The sequence below is a fragment of the Equus asinus genome, chromosome 2 (assembly GCF_041296235.1).
Source record: "Equus asinus isolate D_3611 breed Donkey chromosome 2, EquAss-T2T_v2, whole genome shotgun sequence".
Taxonomy (NCBI): domain Eukaryota; kingdom Metazoa; phylum Chordata; class Mammalia; order Perissodactyla; family Equidae; genus Equus; species Equus asinus.
Genome location: NC_091791.1, coordinates 47,039,391 through 47,060,597, shown reverse-complemented (window position 1 = coordinate 47,060,597; position 21,207 = coordinate 47,039,391).

Genomic DNA, 21,207 nt, shown 5'->3' with positions numbered 1-21,207 from the left:
CTATATGGTCATCAAAATAGATGCAGAAAAGTCATTTGACAAAATTTAACATTCTTTCATGATTAAAAACTCTCAAAAATTGGACATAGAAAGAATATAACTCAATGTAATATAGGCCATATATGACAAACCCTCAACTAAAATCTTACTCAACTGTGAAAAGCTGAAATCTTTTACTCTAAGATCAGAAACAAAACAAGAATCCCCACTCTTACCACTTTTATTCAATATGGTACTGAGAGTTCTTTCCAGAGTAATTAAGCAAGAAAAAGAAATAAAAGGCATCCAAATTTGAAAGGAAGAAGCAAAATTTTCTCTGTTTGCAGACAACATATTATTATACATAGAAAACCCTAAAGACTCCACCAAAAATCTGTTAGAATAAACAAATTCAGTAAACTTGTAGGACACAAAATAAATATACCAATCTAGTTGCATTTTTATACACCAACAATGAACTATTAGAAAGGGAAACTTAAAAAAGTCATTTACAATAGCATCAAAAGCAATACAATACTTAGAAGTAAATTTGACCAAAGAGTAGAAAGATCTGTACACTGAAAACTGTAAATCATTGATGAAAGAAACTGAAGAAGACACTAATAGATGGAAAGATATTCTGTGTTCATGCATTGGAAGAATTAATATTGTAAAATGTTCATATTACTCAATCAATCTATAGATTCAATGGAATCCCTATCAAAATTCCAATAGCATTTTCACAAAATGGAAAAAATGATCCTAAAATTTTTATGAAACCATAAAAGACCACAAACCGTCAAAGCAATCTTGAAAAAGAACAAAGTTAGAGGCATCACATTTCCTGATTTCAAACTGTATTACAAATAATCAAAATAGTATGGTACTGGCATAAAAACAACACATAGATCAATGGAATACAATAGAGAGCCCAGAAATAAACCCATGCATATATAGTCAATAAGGTTTCAAGAAAGAAGTCAAGAGTATACAATGGGGAAAGGATAGTCTCTTCAATCAATGATGTTGGGAAAACTGGCCAGCCACATGCAAAAGAATGAAACTGGACCCCTATTTTATACCACACACAGAAATCAACTAAAAATGAATTAAAGACTTGAACATAAGACCTAAAACCATAAAACTCCTAGAAGAAAACATAAAGAAAAAGCTGCTTAACATTGATCTTGGCAGTAATCTTTCCGATTTGACTCCAAAAAACACAGGCAACAAAACTAAAAGCAAACAATAACGCTACACCAAGCTAAAAAGCTTCTGCACAGCAAAGAAAACCATCAACAAAATGAAAAAGCAACCTGTGGAAAGGAAGAAAATATTTACAAACCACATATCTGATAATGAGTCAATATTTAAATATAAAATGAATTCATACAACTCAATAGCAAAAAAACACATAACCCAATAAAAAATGAGTAAAGGACACAAATGGACATTTTCCCAAAAAAGACCTAGAGATGGCCAACAGGTACATGAAAAGATGCTCAGCACCACTAATCATCAGATAAATGCAAATCAAAACCACAATGCAATATCACCTCACACCTCTTAGGATGTCTGTTATCATAAAGTCAAGAGATAAATGCTGATGAGGATGTGGAGAAAAAGGAATCGTTGTACACTGTTGGTGGGAATGTAATCTAAAACAGCTAGTATGAAAAACAGTGTAGAGGTTCCTCAAGAAATTAAAAATAGAACAACCATTTGATAAAGCAACCCATTTCAAGATATAGTTCCAAAGGAAATGAAATCTTTATCTGAAGGACTTATCTGTAACCACATGTTCATTGCAGCATTATTCACAATAGCCAAGGTGTGCAAACACCTAATTGTCTGTCAAAGGATGAATGAATAATGAAAATGTGATATATATATGTGTGTGTGTATATGCATATATATATATGTGTGTGTGTGTATATATAAATATATATAATGGAATATTATTCAGCCTTATAAAAGAAGGAACTTCTGCCATTTGCAGCAATGTAGATGAACCTGGAGGGCATTTTGCTAAGTGAAATACGCCGGACAGAGAAAGACCAATACTGCATGGTATTACGTGTAGGTGGAATCTAAAAAAAGGTCAAACTCATAGAAACAGAGATTAGAATGGTGGTTGCCATAGCTGGGAGAGTGAGGGGACTAGGGAGAGGTTGGTAAAAGGGTACAAACTCAGTTATAAGATGAATAAAGCCTGATGACCTAATGTATAACATGATGACTCTAGTTGGTATTACTGTATTGTGTAATTCAAATTTACTAATAGAGTGGAACGTAAGCATTTAGGGATCATTGCGTAGGAAATTCTGCTAGCCCAATTTTTTGCCTGTCAACTGTGAGAAATGAGATAAATAATTACATCAGTGTGATTTGTCCAAACTCTCAATGAGAACTCTTTACCCTCTAGGCCAGGATTCCTATCTACCAATACAAATTTCCTAGAAGATTTTTTTTTCAAATATGTTGTGTAGAAAAACATGACTTGTGTATCTTTTGATGATTCATGTTCACTCTGATTTGTCAGAACCATTGTGTACCTTCATGATGTAACGTCACATACAACCCAAATGGGGCTTTCATTTATGATTTTTTGTATTTGTTTCTTTAACTCATATTTGCAGCCACCAATAATGGTATTTTGTCTTGCTTTTATGTGTTTACATATGATTTGTATTTGAAATTGTAGGGTAGGGTTAGGTAAATTAATTGCAAAAATCACATTCTTATGAAAGAGATGAATAGCCAGCATTAAAAAAGAAACCTGAAATTGGACTTGACAGAAAGAAAAGCTAGAGGACATCAGCAACTGAGACCATGGCTGGAGAATACAAATAAGTACCCAAAAATGTGTGCTTACTGGGTGATCACCTAGGCTACTTACTATCATATTCCTTTTCATTTAATTATGTCTTATTTATTCTGTAAATAATAATCCATTAAAGTAATATGCAAAGTAATATGCAAATATGCAATAGTCACTAGTTTTGTCTTAAGCAATAACAGTAAAAATTACTCATGAATGTCATTACTAACATTAATTTATGCTAATAGCTATTTCTTAGACACCTACTTCGATGAACCAAACACTGTGCTAAATACATTACATTCATTTTATCTGTTAATAGTTCAGATTTTAAGATACTTTACATATATCTTGAACATAGGGAAGCTGAGGGTCAGAGATATTAAGTAGCCTCTTCAAAATGACTAGTTAAGTGATGAAGCAGGCATTCAAATTCAAGACTGACTCCAGTGCCTCCTTTGTTTTTCCTCCTATGCTGTGGGTTCCAATGAAGTCTAAAAAGAAAAGAAGCTGCTCTTTGAGGAGCTGAATATTCAGTAATTAGTCATATAATTTAATAGAACTGCTAACAATAAAACTATTATTTTCTAAGCATCTCCTGGAAACTTATTTTTGTAAGAAAAGTACATTTTTTCTTGTTCTTATATTAAACTCACTTCTCGTGTTTGGTCTTATGAGAAACTAAAGTAGCCACTCTTAGATTACCTCCCTTGTATTTTTCTTCTGAAAATGCAGCCATTTAGTTCCTCTTGCAGATTTCCAGCATACCCCCAATAGAGGTCTTTACTTCATAAAGCCTGACTCCACTGTAAGAAATCAGACATTTGGTAGAATCGCCCCCAAATTCCTGAGAATCGATGAGGTGCAATATTTAAGGACAACAGATACTATTTTCCCTCTGACTCCATGTGATCTACAATTTTTACATTGATGCTTAAGATTTTACTATCAAAATTAAAGGTTTTTTCCTCAAAGCTTTTAAGAAGAAAAATACGAACTTTTGCAAAATTTGCCCTTTTCTACCTCATAAATATTGACAGTCTAGGAGCTGGATGCCAAGTAGTGATGAAGATGTATAAAGCACACTGAGGTACTTTGAGAAACCTGAAGATAAATGTACCCACTATACAATTTCATTTCTAGCTGCTCGACAAGCTGCTGTGCTGCTGAGGAGAATCTGGCTTATTATCATAAGCAAAGCCAGGTGTGGAGGAGTATGTGTTCTCCCCGCCAAATGATAGCCCAGCTTGTGCTACACAAATGGGAGCCCCCTCAGCTGAGCATGACTGTTGGCACGTTGGATACACATCATCTCTGTTTTATATTCAATTCTGCCCATTTGTATAGTATCTAGGGAAATGCTTACTTGCCAATCACACACACAATAGCAAATACTTGTTCCCAGTAGCAATTTATAAAACTAATTCAGATGAGAGACTACTTTCAGAATTGTTAATGAAGTCAGATACAGAAGAAGTCGGCTTTTCTTTTCCCAACACTCACATTCTTTTTACAATGCCAGAAAGCTTTCCCTAAAAATTCCTGTGCCTAAGTAAATGCTGCAAAATGGAGGTAACTGTATAAAATCAACTCTAAGTATTAGCATACTGTGGTATTGGTCTTTAGGCTCCCCTTTATTTTCACATATTTTCTATGTTTTATAACTTTGAAAAATGAACTCCAGTCAACAAATATTGAGCCAAAATACTATTACAGAAATGTGATTTTTTTTCTTTTTCATGTTCTTCAGCCTTCTATCCTTTTTCATATCACTTCCTAATTCTAGAATTTCATTAAACTAAACTCCCTAAGTGGTAGTTCTGTGTGCAGAATTTCTTACCTCCTTCTCTTCAAGTATTCTGCTTCTTACATTCTAGTGCAAATTTTGAAAACAACTAATAAATAAAATATAGCTGCAAAAGTGCTGTGAATAAAAATATAGCAGGGAAGGGGAAAAGGGAATGCAAGTGTAGGAAGGGGGTTAGCATGGGAGGGGGTGTGGATCAGCTGAATACTTAAATAGGGGCTCCAAAATTTTTGTTGTCCTGTAAAATTAGAGTTACCTCATACTGAGATGTAGAAGAATGGTGCGGACTGGAGATCTGGGCCTTATATCAAGAGTTCAATTTTGGAAGTATTAGGTTTGAGATGTCAATAGAAATTCAGGTGGAGTGGGTAAGTAGGCAGTGGCATTCATAAGTCTAGAGATCAGGGATGAGGTCTAGACTGGAAATATAAATTTTGAATGCTTCTGGATGTGGATCTTATTTGTGGCCCATTAGAGCAGATATGATAGAAAAGGAGTGATCATAGAAATAAAAGCAGAAAGCCTAAGAGGACTCCAACATTTAAAGATAGGCGAGATGAGAAAAACTCAATGACGAGAATGTGATGTTGTGGTTAATAAAGGAGATAGTAGGGGAGATGTTGTGGTGGGTGCTAATGGACCATCTCTTCTGAAGGCTTTTATTTGTCCAGTGAAAACAGTCTCATCAACTTTTTACCATTTATGTATGTTTTATTTTACAAAAAATAAAATATTATGCAGGGGGATAGACATTTTATCAAATGAGACTGAGAATTGAAAAGATGTACTAGAGGTTTGAAAGAGAGGGAAAGGTCTGAAGATGTTGTCTAGGAGAGTTAAGAATCATCGAGTTATGGAGATCTAGTAGGAATGCCAGTCGGGGCTCAGGGCCTGACTGAGGTTCATGATAGTGAATTTAATATTACTCCTGTTGGCTATGTTCTGCTGTACTGGTGTAGGCCCATAGTAGGGTAAGAATTGAATTTAACCAGAATTATGGTTTTGACCAAGAAAAGAATATGATTAAAAATGGGCCCTCAGGGGTAGCCATGGCCAAATGATTTGCTGTAGCCAAAGAATTGAGAGCCATATGCTGACTTCTGAGCTGAAGCACTTAGAAAAGTAATTCACATGGTTCTCCATACTCTTTTTCCTTGATGCCACAAAACCTGAAGTGTCATGTTGAAACAGACTTTCTACAAGATGAAGTGGCCTAGAATATTGATCTACTACATGGAGAAAGCTTCCCTGGAGAAGTTAGATTGATGGAGGATTTATGAGAACAGGAAATACCCTGTTGTGTTAAACCACTGAGATTTTGGTGACCTTGTTATCATAGCATAATCTAGTGTATCCTGCATGATAAAAGGTATGATTAGGGGAATAAATGGCTAAGGTCTGATGAAGGACATCATCAGAAAGACCAAGATGTAGAAGTATAATCTATGAAGATTTAAAACAATAAGAATTATGAGGGAGTAAGTGATGGAGAAAGTGACATTGAGCCAGGAGATGAAATTATCAAACAATAGGGGAAAGGAAAGGCACTGAAGGTATGTAAATGACTGCAAAAAGCAGGGATAATTTTAATGATAACCTGAGAACATGGAGAATGGGGGGATTTAGGAAAGAGGGAAGAGGGAAGTTCTGGAAGTAGTTATAAAAAGCAAAAAGAGGTAATCATTTAACAAAATTAAATATACAGGATGTACTCATTAAATAATTGTGATTCTTCTAAATGGATACACCTGCTGAAACATGTAATCTTTATCAGGTCCACACCAAATGGCAACTTTTAAAATGGGTCAGTCTTGGATTTCAGACCTCAGAAACAACATCAGAATATACTTCTGAAGTAAGCAGTTTCCCATGTTGGAATCTCCAAAAAATAAAAGACTATTTGAACTGAAATTATGTGTTCACACAATTTACGAACTTTGACCTCCACTAATGCAGCTTGAATGTTTTTCTTTTTAATTAATTCACAGTTGAGATATTTACCTTTGCTATAAATATGTTGGTTTCTTCTGTTATTTGGAAAGAAAAATACTACCTCTGTACCTTTCACTCAATTTTACTGTGAGGTTAAAACTACTCTAAAAAATAAAATATACTTAAAAAAATACAGTCTGCCTAATTCCATTAACATGATTTATATTCATTACATTTTTTCTCTCAAAAATCATAAGTCATATATTTGACGAAGTGAATCTGTTACTGAGCAAGGGCTCGCCACCTGATGTAGATAGAAGGTAATACTATGGCACTGGCTTTTGAGAAAACAAAGAGCTTTATTGCGAGGTCAACATGCAAGGGGGCAGGAGGCAAAACTCCCAAATCTCTCCCCCCTAACCAAGGTTCAGGGTGAAATTTAAGGAGTTAGTGGCTGCTAAGCTGCAGCTGGGCCCATGTAAGCTAATTGGCTAGTCTCAAATCAGGCCATATATGGTAATCATGCTACTTGGGCTACTGGAAACCAGATTTTCCTTAAGGCCAGGGTCCTCCTGGGGCTATGGCTCCACCTGGCACATGTGTAGCGTTGTCTCTGTTATTGAGCAAGTCTTGATTAATCAACAACCTGTTTTAAGGATGCAAAACTAGTTTAAGCTGGTCAATGTTTTATGTGATGTTTCAAATCTTTTGTCCTTTATACATAATGACCAATAATGCTTGTTTTTTACTATTGTTATTATTTGGCAAAATTTTCTGTGTTTCCTGACATTGCTTACTACTTTGTAGAATTTAGGAACATGAAGGAGTAAGACAATCCATACCACATTAGCATCTCCAATATTTTAACGCAGATGATTTGGAGTAAATATTAAAGTGGCAATTATGTTACAAAGGATAGAGGGAATAAAGGACCTCTTGTCTTTAATGATATTTTTTGAATGTCCCTAAAAACCCACTATCCTTTTACTGTGAATAAAAATAAGAAATTGCTGGCTGTATAAGCTACTTCTGTAAAAAAAATTGTGTACATTTGACTTCACCAATGACCATGACACGTGATTGAAATAATAAAAAACTTTCATCATGGATTCTGATTAAAAAACAGTTAAAGTTATTTGAGATATTAAAGTTTTTAGAAATATAATTAGTATAAGCAATTCCATTTTGCTTTTAGAAATATCATTTTCTCTTATTTAGTCATACAATTATTTCTTTTGCCTTTAGCTATTAATATTAGCATAAATAGATGCATGCTAGCTTAAGCTTGATCTTCATCCTTTTCTTTAAGAAATGAATAGGAAGGCCATAATTATAAAATACTAATTCAGATTATATAAAATATCTAGGACTTACCTATTTCCTTCATGAGGTAAATTTTTAAATCTATCCAGATCTCTTTCTTCCCAATTCACTTTCCCGTACAATTACTTTTTACTAGAATAATTTTGGTTACAACTTTGGTTATTAGCCCAATGTCTTAATGTGCCATTTCCAGGAAAATGGAAGCTGTATGTTCAAGAGCTCTCTGTTGGCTCCACCTCTACCCCAGAGTCCTAACCTGCCTTGATCCATTATTTATAATATGCTCTTTAACGTATGTCAAGGTTTTTAAACAAAATGATGATATTTGTCCTATCAATAAGAATGAGGGTGGAACATTTTGTAATTATTTTGCTATCAAGTATTGTTAGGTTTTGCCTGGTCCTCAGCTCTGTAATGCAAAAAAGAAAGCTCATTTATTATAAGGAATTTCTGGGTGTTTACTCTGTGCCATGCTCTATTCTTAACAATTTACATCTGATCTGATCTTCAGGAAAAGTTTTTCAGATAGATTAATTACCCATTTTTACCGAAACATAAAGTATAAGTAATATGCTCTGCTTTTGCTCTCACAGGTAAGGTATGCCATAGTTAGGACTCAGTCACAAAGTATGCCTGGTTTCAAAGTCCACCTCCTAGCCACTAACCACTTTTGCCAAAGTGTCAAACCACATGACATGCATCTTCTTTAAATACAGATTCCTGGGCCCTGGTCCAGATCTAATGAATCAGACTCCAGAGGGTGAGTATGAATTTGGGCCTGGAGTCTAAATTTTTACAAAGTCCTCCAAGTAATTATTCTGTACTTGAAATTTGAGAGTGATTACACTAACTCTCCCCCCTTAACTACCCCAACAATGGGTAGTCTGGTCCCTCTTTCAGCTTCCATCCTATCTTGCTTCTAGGAGGTATTCTCACCTAACCTAAGGGAAGTGAAAAGCTCTGACTTAAAGGAATTGGCATCAAGACAGTACTGAGTCAGCCATGATGTGTGCCTTCTGCTAAGTGAACTTTGGCACTGTCTCCTTGCCTCAAAAACTTCAGAAATTGAGCCACTATAAAATTCTTATAGGCTCACCTCTTTCACCGGGCTAGACCAGAGCTTTTCTCTTTTCAGTCACACAGTTATGATGATATATTAAGTGTATTTTGGCCTGTTTACTGGCAGATGCCTTTTCATCATGCTCTGCCCATCTTTGGGTAAGTTCTATTACCTGTTCTTGGTAACTGAAGCCATCAGCATTTATTATTTTGCTGCACTTAGACTTCTTACCACCACATGCAGCTGAGCCTGAGGCCATCTCACCTGCCCCGCTCCAAGATAACCCAGTTTTCCAGGTGGCTCCAGTGACCTGGATCTCGATGATCTGTATCCTTAGATATGTCAGGTGTCATTTGTTAAAACAGAACACAGCAAAACTACTATATATTATTAAGGGTATATAACAACAACAAAAATTCAACAGGTGAATCATAGAGGCAATGTTTTCTCTGGCTCCAGACCCAGTATACTATGAAGAATTCTAACTTACTCATTTACTATACAGGTAAACAAAATTTTTTGATGTACCCTCACATAGGACAAAAATTGTACATTCTTACTACCTGCTTTAAATTTTCAAAGTACTTTGCCTGAAAAATTCCACAATTATATCTATGTACATTATTACATCTTTTTCCTAAAATCACCATTGCAATCTCATTAAAAGACTTTTGGCAGAAAAACAAGCATTGTTTTTTTCCCTCTGGACTTGATTTAAAAAAATATGTATCATCTAAACTGAGATGATTTAAAAGTGGAAGTATAATGGGGAAATTTTATTTTTAAACCTTACAAAATAAATACTTTCTACTGTTCACATTTGCTGTTTCCTAATTTATCAGTATCATTTATATGAATCCTTTGTTAAGATTTTTCACAACTTTGTTGAAATACAATTAACTACACACTTTTTTTTTTGAGGGAGATTAGCCATGAATGAACATTTGCTGCCAATCCTCCTCTTTTTGCTGAGGAAGACTGGCCCTGAGCTAACATCCATGCCCATCTTCCTCCACTTTATACGTGGGATGCCTGCCACAGCATTGCTTGCCCAGCGGTACCATGTCCACACCTGGGATCCGAACTGGTGAACCCTGGGCTGCCAAAGCAGAACGTGCAAACTTAACAGCTGCGCCACCGGGCCGGCCCCAAACTACACATATTTAAAGTCTATAATTGGAGTAGTTTTCACATATGTATATACCCATGAAACCATCGTCAGTATCAAGATGATGAACATTCATTAGTATAAAATATTTCATGTTCCTTTGTAATCTCTCTCTCTCCCCTATTCCCAGGCAACTACTGATGTGATTTCTGTCACCATAGGTTTGTTTGCATTTTCTAGGATTTTATATATTTGGAATCATATAATATATAGTTTTTGTTTGGCTTCTTTCACTTAAGTTAGTCAGTTTGAGATATACCATATTGTTGTGTGTCGTCTTGGTTCATTTCATTATTTTATTTTTAATTCATTGTGTAGACATACCATATTTTTTTTATTGTCACTTGTTAATGGACACTGGGTTGTTTCTAGTTTTTAGCTATTATGAACAAAGAGGCTGTGACCTTTCTTGTAAAATTCTTGTGTGTACACGTGCTTTCATTTCTCAAGGGTAAATCTCCGTAAGTGTACATATTGGATCCTATGGAAGTACTGGGGACTGTTGAAGAAATTGACAAATTGCTTTGCAAAATGCTTCTACCATTTTTTGTCCCACAATAGTGTAAGAGAATTCCAGTTGTTCCTTAACACTTGGTAGTCTTGTGAATTTTAGACATTCTTATAGGGGTTTTATGGTATGTCATTGTAGTTTTAATTAGTATTTAGTTAATTTGCCGCTAATAATGTTGTATATCTTTTCATGTGCATCTTGCCATTCATATATCTTACTTGGTAAAGTGCCAGCTCAAATCATTTGCCCACTAAAAAAAATTAGTTGTTTGTCTCCTTCATTTTGTGAGTCTTTATATATTGTGGACAGAAGTTCTTTATTAAATATACGATCTGAAAATAATTTATTTCATTCTGTTGCTTGTTTTGTTTAATTCTTTTAAGTGTCTTTTGAAGAGCAGAAATTCATGACCTTGATGCATTCTAATTGCCCTGTTGTTTCTTTTTGTGCCCCATGCATTTGGAGCTGTAAATAAGAAATCTTCGCATAACCCAAAGTCACAAATATTCTCTCTAATCTGACTGGTGGAAAAGGAACTAATTTTAGCCCTGTGTGACTCTGTTGATATTCCCTCTACTCTTTTCTGGTGGTTCTTTGGAGTCCAGTAGTCTCTTCACACATATTGTTCGGTACTCGTCCAAAGACATGAGAGGAACTATTTTTCCCATCTCTAGAGCTGGTATCTCTCCCTGTACAGTTCTCTCCTCTCCTGGGTTCTACACTGTGTACCTTAGCCTCCCTGGACTTCTAGTTCCATCCCCTCATTTCAGGAGGATTCTTGGGCTGAGTGTTCCTTGTCCCTGAGCCCCAGCCTAGAAACTATCTCAAGACAGTAGGTTAAGGCATTCATAAGGCTCACTTCATTATTTTTTCCCTCCTCAGGGATCTCTGCCTTACATTGTCTGATGCACAATGTCTAATAACAATTGTTTCATATATTTGTCTAGTTTTTTAATTTGTTTCAGGTGAAAGGGAAATTCCTATCCCTGTTTCTCTACCTTGGCCATAAGTGAAAGACCCAATGGTATCAATCTGATGTTCATTTAATTTCCTCTCCTTTCATCATCTGTTGTCTATTATATAGTCTTTTTGCTTTCTCATTCTTACTCCTGTTATGTAGGTTTATTCATTGGCATCATTAATATTGATTATACAATTATTAATAGAATTGATTGAATATATTACTAAATCTCCATAAATCAGCTAAATAGTTTACTTCTTTTTTTTTTTAGTATATTTTTTTGTAGGGCACTTGGTGGGTTTTTTTTAGGTATGCCCTCTTTTTTTTCTTTGGTGGGGAAGATTGGCCCTGAGCTAACATCTGTTGCCAAACTTCCTCTTTTTTTTTTTTCCCTCCCCAAGGCCCCAGTACATAGTTGTGTATCCTAGTTGTAGGTCATTCTAGTTCTTCTATGTGGGATGCTGTGTGCGATGTGAGTGGTGTGTAAGTCCACGCCCAGGATCCAAACTGGCGAGCCCCAGGCTGCAAAAGTGGAGCATGGAAACTTAACCACTCAGCCATGGGGCAGGCCCCTACATAGCTTATTTCTAATGATCATTCAGAATGCATGAATCCCATACTTTGTTGGGGGACAATTCTCCATGGGTTCGTTGTGTTTCTGTATGTCTTGTGAGCAGAAGAACTACCTTATTTCTTATCTTTTTAAGGATGTTTGCATAGAGACTTATGTTTGAAAGACAGAGATGATATTGTGTTTTAGAGCAGAGGATATATTTTCTTGTAGTCTTGGGAGATAGAGATAGTGTCCAGAGCAAAGGGTAGGCATTTTACTGCCAATTATAAAACATACAGATTTTCTAACTTCAGTGTTCCACTATGGCAGTGAAACCCACTCTGTATGTACCTGTCATCTGGTTCTTACCATGTTGCCCTATGGGAATTCGAGCCTAGAGAACCAGCACAAGAAAACATTACTCTGACTACATCTATTTCTAGGAGTATTAAAGTCCTTTGTCTCTGACCAAGGAGTCTTATGTCTGCTGCCAACATTCACGACACTGTCGCAGACTAAATTCTTGTTTCAAAGCAGGACAGAATCTCTGTCTCTCTACACTTTTGACAATCATTGGAAATAATTTGTGAGCTTAGGTTTAATGAAATTATTAATTGGGATAAATTTCTATAGGCTTTACATCATTATTAATGTGTGACAGCTATGTAAAAAGGATGTTTTAAGTCACATTGATGTAATATGACATATTATTCTAGCGTTTCTTGAAAATGAGTAAATGGGATGAATGGAACATTTTGGCACACTATCCTGACTGTATAGTAAAATTTAACATCAATGTATAGAAAGAAATGCACTTAACCACTAAGAAAATCCTGAGGAAGTTTTTTCTGCTTGCTTTACCAATCTGTCCAGTACATGTCAAAACATAGGAAGGGGCGGGAAGAAACAGCCTCTTGGATGGAGAAGAGACTGTTTCTTTTCTTCTTCAGTTCTCTCCAGTAGTCCCTTTTTCTGAGTAAGTGAGCAATGTGAACTATAATGAGACGGTAGAACTCAGCGTGTTTACGTATCCATGTCTGAGAAGTTCTAACTACTTTGTTTAAACAACCCAGCTCCCAAGTAAATCACATTTATTCTTAGGTGGTTTATAACATATAAGGCCAAGTGAAATCAACGTCAATGTGAAAGACAGACAAACAAAGGTAACTTACCTAAGAAAGTTTTGTGTTTCTTTGGGCACATCGTTTAACCTTTGTGTGCTTCTGCATCCTCGTCTGTAACAGGCAAAGTCATAGTGGTTACTTCATAGGATTGTTGTAAGAATTAAATGAGTTAATATGTGTAAATCAGAATATAACCTTATACTTAGAAAGTGATATTATTCTGTAACTCATCCTTGATTCTCGTTATAAAGGAATAGACATATTGTCAAAAGTGTTGAACAATAATATAAAGAAGTGAAGGAAGGAAGGTGTATTATTTTCTTATGGCTGCAGTAACAAAATGCCACAAACTGGGTGGTTTAGAATGACAGAAATTTATACTATAACTACCAATTTTAAATAACCAAATGTGTCAGATATTGTGATAAATCTTTGAGTGACAAATCTTTAGTTTAAAACAGCCTATTGAATTAATAGTATTGTTGTCAATGTAGAGATGAGGAAAATAAGACTTTCATATGTCAAATAACTTTCCATAGCTGATAAGCTTCTATTTAACATTATGGTAGAAAATTGTTCAAGCAGCAGAGAACCATCAAAGTCATCCATGGTTCTTGGTGAAGTCCATATACAGCATGAGCCCATAAGATTGCAGGGCATATGGGACCCAGAATCCAGCTACCCATAGAATTAGTCTGAAAAAAGATTTGAAGAACATGAGGACTCCAACTAATTGTGGTAAGGTTATAAGCAGGAGTTCTGTCTTACTGGGAGTTAGAGTGTTAAACACAAAAACTGAGTCTATATAGTAGTAATGCTAACTATATAATGTAAATGTACTAAATGAGCAGAACTATGTTATATACTTTGTATTCACACTGTCTAATCTTGACAAATTACTTATTCTAAGTCAAACACATTACTGACTATCTCAACCTGGATTCAGACCCAGGTCTACCTAACTTCCAAGAATACTTAATTTCCTTATACGTTATTGATTTACTTGTAAGGAACAAAATAGCAGTGAGGCATAAGGATAACCATAGCCCCAAATGTTCAGATACTTAGGTACTGGTTGACAGTGGTTTCAGCTGGTGATGTGGCTTATCTAATGGAAGATTAGGGCTACTCGGTATCTCAGGAGTTGAGGGGAAAGTGGTCTGTTGAAGTAAACAATTTAAATAGAGAAGTGACCACTCAGTCAGTAAGTAAACAAACAAATAAATTCTGATATAGTCAGATAGTCTTTTCAATTGTAAATTGTTAAATCCAGAGTTTATAAGGTTATATGGATATGTTACAGTTTTATTTCTCAACCCTTTTTGTCTCTCACAGCCAGACTAAAACTCTTCTTTCAACCAGCATCCTAATGATAGATTTTAGTGTGTGGAAAGAACAGACCTTAATTAGAATCCTGAGTTCATTTTTAGATTTGACTAGTTAGGTTGGACAAGACTCAAACTCTCTGAGACATAGTTATTTTATCATTTAAATGACAATAGTTATCAATGCCTACATCATAAACTTGTTGAAAGGATGCAAAGGCTAATACTAAAAATAATACCAATCCCTTGTTTTTGATCATTCATATACATGATGATATTGTACTTCCAGTTGTTGGCAAGTAAGGATGAATGGAAAGTCAACTATTGATCAGGTTTAATGTGACAGGGATATTTTGGATTAAGGCTCGCTTTGCAACACTGATTAGCATCACTAGCTGCCATGGTAAGTAACAGCTAGAATGAAAGCACTGTCTACAGAAGAGATGGTAGGGAAATAATGCATCCCTGCTCGTTTTCATTCGTTGGCATCCCTCTTATTATGTCTTTGGTCTGAGAACTAAGGGTCTTACCAAGTTGCAAATAACAAATTACTAGTCCAAAAAAGAAGGAGAATATGGCAGTCATACAAATTGACAGAAGCTGGGTTTTTATTAATTTATTTACATACATTTTCTAAGTATTTAGTAAATTGTGTCATATATAATTTTATCTCCTTGATCAGACTGCAAGATTTTCAAGGTTAGAATCATTCCCTACTACTATTTAATAATTCCCTCTGAAATTATCATAATTTGGTACACAGAGAAAATTTTGTAAGCAGATATTGGAGTGTTGAGGGTGTTGATAATGCACAAACACTCTTCTAAACACTTTCCAATCTACCTTATTTTGGAAGTACAATTATATTCCCATTTTTACATAAGGAAACTGAGAGTTAGAGAAGTTAATTAACATATTGTGTTATAAGCCAGGGAGTACTGAAATCAGAATTTGAACCTATGTCCATTTACTCTAAAAGCCATTGTATTAACCACTATGTTATGAATCTTTAATCACTATACTTAATAAATATATGGTAATTGTTAGTTGACACATTACCAAGTATTTTTTAGACTTACTTTTGGCTCCTGTGGAAGACTGAAAATACTGTTTTAGATCATCATAATTTAAATATGACACATACCTATCAGATTATCTTACACTGAATTTCTTTTAAGCGTGTTGTATCTTTAGGGATTTATTTAAAATAAATAAATCCTTAGACTCCTTGGCACTCCTTTTCCGCAAATGGTCCATTTGACAATTTTCAGTCTGTGAAACAGTATTAAGTTTATTCCCCAAGAACATCAAGGATCTATTATAATGTACTTTACATTGAAAATTTTAAATTTTTATAAGTAATATACAAAGATTTTACTTTCACTTATATAGAAAATTCACTACTGCTGATTAAGTCATTATCCAAGAATGGAAGACTCTCAATAAATATACTATACTATAGTCATTTATTTATAGCGATCTCTATCTTTTTTTTTTTTTAAATTTCAATGACTATATTCCAGGACCAATGAAAAATTGTGAGTTGTGTGCTAGAGGAGTCAGCTGAAACTAAAATTAATGGCATACACATGTACAGACATATACAAACATACGCATATGAAGATATACATAAATAAATCCATAATAAATATTCTGAAACAATTTTACAACTGAAACTGATTTGATCTTTCCTTTCTAAAAGTGTATGATATACGTCTGTGAAAACGAGAAGAAATCTGGTGTCCAGATGCACGTTTCCCATTGTTAAATGTAAAACCTCCCCTTGACAGCTGGTGAGTGCAAATGAGTTTAGGAAGCAGATGATGGCAATAAGTTAACTCAGTACGGAAACCCTCATCACAGCCAGCTAACTCTAACTGTTCCTATCAGACTCCACCACCCACTGGGCTTCCAAACATGACAGAAAACTTCCTTCAAGAAGTTTCATTTTTACTGAATTCAAACTAAATGCCATGCAAACATCTAGTGCTTCTCATAGTGATATCATTAGAGCTGCCAGATAACTTTGTGGAATTTAGTTCTGAAAGGAAGCCTACACTCTTCCTCAAATTCTGCAGGCTATTCTTTGATAATAGCATTTACTTATATCATACAGAATACACTTTGATTCAATTTTCTCTGAACTTTTCCTTTTTTGAGAGGGTGAAGAATAGACTATGGGTGTGTGTCTAGGTATGTATTCTAACATGTACTACAAATGGAGCTCCTTGGGCATTGTGGGACCACCAGAGGCTCACTGTGTTTCTTCTTTGTTCAGACTTAGAAGGAAGTATGATATGGAGGGTCGAGCACAAATCTACATTCTATACTGGAAGCTTATTGTCTCGCACACTGCCCTTTAACCATTAACTTCACTCCTATTTTATGCCACCACTCCCATCTATAAATGAAAGAGTGTTATATCATCTATAAAATGAGGATATTGGACCTGTTGGCACCTAGTTCAAACAAGTAAAAAGTCACCCCAAATTATGTGTTCCATTCTAGTTCAAACAAGAAACAAGTAATGAGTCAAATTAAATGTAGGCATCTTCAGGGCAAGGACAAGTTCCTGTACTTTCTAAAGTACGCCAGGACTGGGTAGCAAGCTCTACATATGCTCTTGGGCAGTTCATTCATACTTGTTGGCCTATTAATGCAGTCTAATCCTGGAGACACAGTGGATAAATAGACAGGGCAACAAAAAGTCTACCTGTCATTTTCTTTGCTATTTTACATCTTCAACAAACTAAACTTAACTCTCTAAAATTACAAGCTTTCACTTGAAAAAATGTTAAATTAGATAAAAAGATTAAGAGACATAGTGATCATTTGAAAATAATTTTAAGTTATAACAAAGGAGAGTACAGGTATCCACATGTTTGAAAACCTCTCTGACTCTAGTTGCCCACAAAATGATTTTGCACAATAGAAGGGGTTCAATAAATTTTTGGTGGTTTGATTTTTTTATTTAATTAGCTGATGATGGCAATTATGTAATGAAGTAAGTTACTGAAGCAAACTTGCACCCTAGAAGATTACATAATCTACATGTAGAAAGCTATTTGAATGTTTGGATTTAGGCTTCATATGAAAAAATCAAGTGATCATACTTATCTTGCCTTTTGTAGACTCTGTTTGTGTCCCCTGATTTTGTATCATCCTGTGTGCAACACAGCCAAGGGGACAGAAGATTTGAAAATACAAGAAGAATTATGTTAGCTGTAAAATAGCTGCAAACTTTCCTGCATAGCTTTGATGCACGAAATTATCATTCTTCCAGCCTACTAAAAGCTAGGAACAAAACAGAACAAGTATAAAAAATACCTATAGGGATAACAGAATACAGCAATATAGGAAATACACCATTTCTAAACAGTGTGTAAGCTGGTACTTTCAATAGAAACTCTTGGAATGGTTTAGTATAATCATAAACACACGAAGCATGTTAAATGAATTAAATATGTAGTATAGTAAGATAAATCTGAATGGAGGTGTTTAGTAAGTATAGATCTGGCTCTGAGTTGTACCCTGAACAAAGATTTCTTACTGAGCACTGAATGTATTAAGAATTGAAAACAGGAAAAGAACCTCATATATGCCATTTTTTTAGTTCTAAAGAATGAGAATTGATCTTTATAATGATTGCCCAGATGACTACAAAATCCCAAAGTGCCTTAAGAAATTTACAAAGAGAAGTAAACTAGACTTAGTAGTTTCATTTCTAAGTTGTGTATTTTATTGACTGCCAATATTTTGATGACTATCAAATCATGAAGAATGTTTAAAGATGCAAACATTTCTTATTGATCACCTTCTCTGCACAAAACAATGTGCCATGTAATTTGGAGAAAAAGATGAATGCTTTCTCTTCCATGTTGCACATAAATTCTTAGTGGGGCTAAGTAAACATGCAACTATTTTATATGTTTACATGATAGTGATAATTTGAAATATTATTACTTTTAAATAAGATTGGAATTTTGGACATTAAAAAATCTCATTTTTAAGTCATGAAAGAGAATTTGACATGATCTTCTTAAACAGAGATTTAATGAGGTCTCAAAGAAATCAGAAGTAATCTTCACTTGCTCCCTATTGCTTTCAGAATTAATTATAGATTTTCCTGCTTGTTTCTAAAAGCATTTTATATCCTGACCCAGCTTTCTGGCATTATCTCCAAAACTGCCCATGTAAATGCCCAATAAAATAGAATTTAGATTTCTATTCCTTGACCATAATCTTTGCTTTCCTGATAATGCTCTTGCTTATGCCCTAGAATATCATTCACAAACTAAAAATTCTCTCTCTTTCAAGATTTGTCAATGTCCACCACCTTCATGAATCTTACTCTAATATCTTTGTTTCTCTTTCAGAATTGTAATGATGGTTTGCTTTAATCTCTCTTTCAAAGTACCATATGCAAATTGATAACGCTTGGCGTGATATATAGCCCTAGAAAAACACTGGTTTTTCTTTCTCCTCTTTTCTTGACTCTTCAAATATTTGATAAGTGACCACATATTTCAAACTGCTTGGTGGTAGGTATCCTCAAGGGACTCAGGATCCAATGACAGAGAGAGATAAATAAACTGATGTTTATGATGTAGAAGAATAAAGACTATGACAGTGTAAAGGAGGTGAGGAGAAGGAGCAAATAAATTGAATCCAAAAATAGAGCATGAAACACATAATGCCTTCCAAAAACATAAGGAACTAATGTACAACTAGAGAAAAGAATATGTTTGAAGGAATGATGGAAGATAAGTCTAAAGAGAATGGGAGAAGATCGTAAACTGTCGTGTGATAAATATCTTTGAATCTTGTTGTAAAAGCTGTGATTAGCATGGAAAGGTTAAATGCAGAGGATTACATGTGCATTACAGAAAGACCATCATGGCATCAGTGAGAATCATAAATTAGAATGGCTAGATTCGAAAAAGGAGTTCAGTTAGAAGCATATTGGAGAAAGTTAGGGAAGAAATGATGAGGGCCTGACTGGAAGGAGGATGGAAAGGATGGGACAGGGATAGAGAAATAAATAGAATGAAAACCCATATATCTGGTTTGGGAAACTGCATTACTCTAATTATGAAGAGAGAGTGAATAAATGTGGACGAGCAAAGATAAAGGGGGAACATATTTTCTGTTGAGACATACTAAGTTGAGGTAGAAATCTTTAGGAAGTAGTTGAATATACAAAAGTGAAACAAAGTTGCTCCATAAACAATGGTTCCCTGAAGGGGAATGAAGGCAGAAATTGAGCTTGTAATTCCAATGACAAGCCGTTCATCCCAGCATGAAGCTGATCTGCTCAAAGGGTGGGGTGCCTTTTTCTATTTCATATTTCCAGAGCTGGAGAACTTTTAAAATTCTCACAAAGTTGACTTATGTAATGGATGGACCTGCTCAGAGAAGTGGCTTCGGAAGATGAAAATTCATAGTTGTTATTTTTCATTGGAGACTCTTTGGGATTATAGTTAAGGGCATAGGTTTTGGAGTGGTCTTTTGTCTAAATCCTTGACTTTCTTTTTTGCTCAAAAGCAGGACAAATTATTTATGTTGCTCATTTATAAAATAAGAACACTTATAAATTAGGAATAACTGATCCTTAACTTACTGTTATGTAGTGAGGAATAAAAGCAAAATGTATATAATGTTCTTACCAGAGACCTGGCACATATAAAAAGCTCTAAGAAATGATAAATAGCATTACCCACTTGATCTTCGTCCTCCTCTTCACCATCATCATAATCTTTCATATCTTGTTGTTATCCACTTATGTCAGGGTGAGATAGGTTGGCAACATGAGCAGCTACACTGTGTCAGTTAGAACTTTTTGGTGTCTTCCAGCAAATAGTTTTGTTTTCCCTCTTTCCTAGAATCTTGTTCTCTCCCCAAAAGGGATTTCCATTATCACATTGTGATGTCCTGTATTTGTTTTTCCCTTCTCTAAGAAACTCGCCATAATATGTCAAATTCTGAAAAACATTTTGAAAATTCCTCTTTAATGTTCTTAATTTTCTGCAGTACAGAAAAAGTTTAGACTATAAAAATTTTCTTAGTTCATATATTTCAAGGGTGCCCTTTAACTTATTTATAAATTCCATTATTTCCCAAATAATTTGTCTAACGTGCCAAACTCATCTTTATATGTATGTCTACCCCACCTCATAACAAATTATTTTACATTTCCAATAATATAAAATTCTGGTATTGCAGAATCACTAATGATAAATACATAAATTGGGATTTATTAAAACTCATGTTACTACAATATACATGTTCAAAATTATACTCAAAATTATGGAAATGTCATGCAATTTACATTACTAAAAACATAATTATCAAATTTGGCTCTTTTTTTTGTGAGGAAGATTTGCCCTGAGCTATTGTCTGCTGCCTATCTTTCTCTTTTTTGCTTTACAAAGATTGTCACTGAGCTAACATCTGTGCCAATCTTCCTCTGTTTTATGTGGGATGCCACCACAGCGTGGCTTGACGAACGGTGTTAGGTCTGCACCTAGAATCTGGACCTGCGAACCCTGGGCTGCCAAAGTTAAGTGTGAACTTAACCACTATGCCACCGGGCCAGCCCCTCATTTGGCTCATTTTTAAGTAAACAAAGAAGGAACCACTTTTA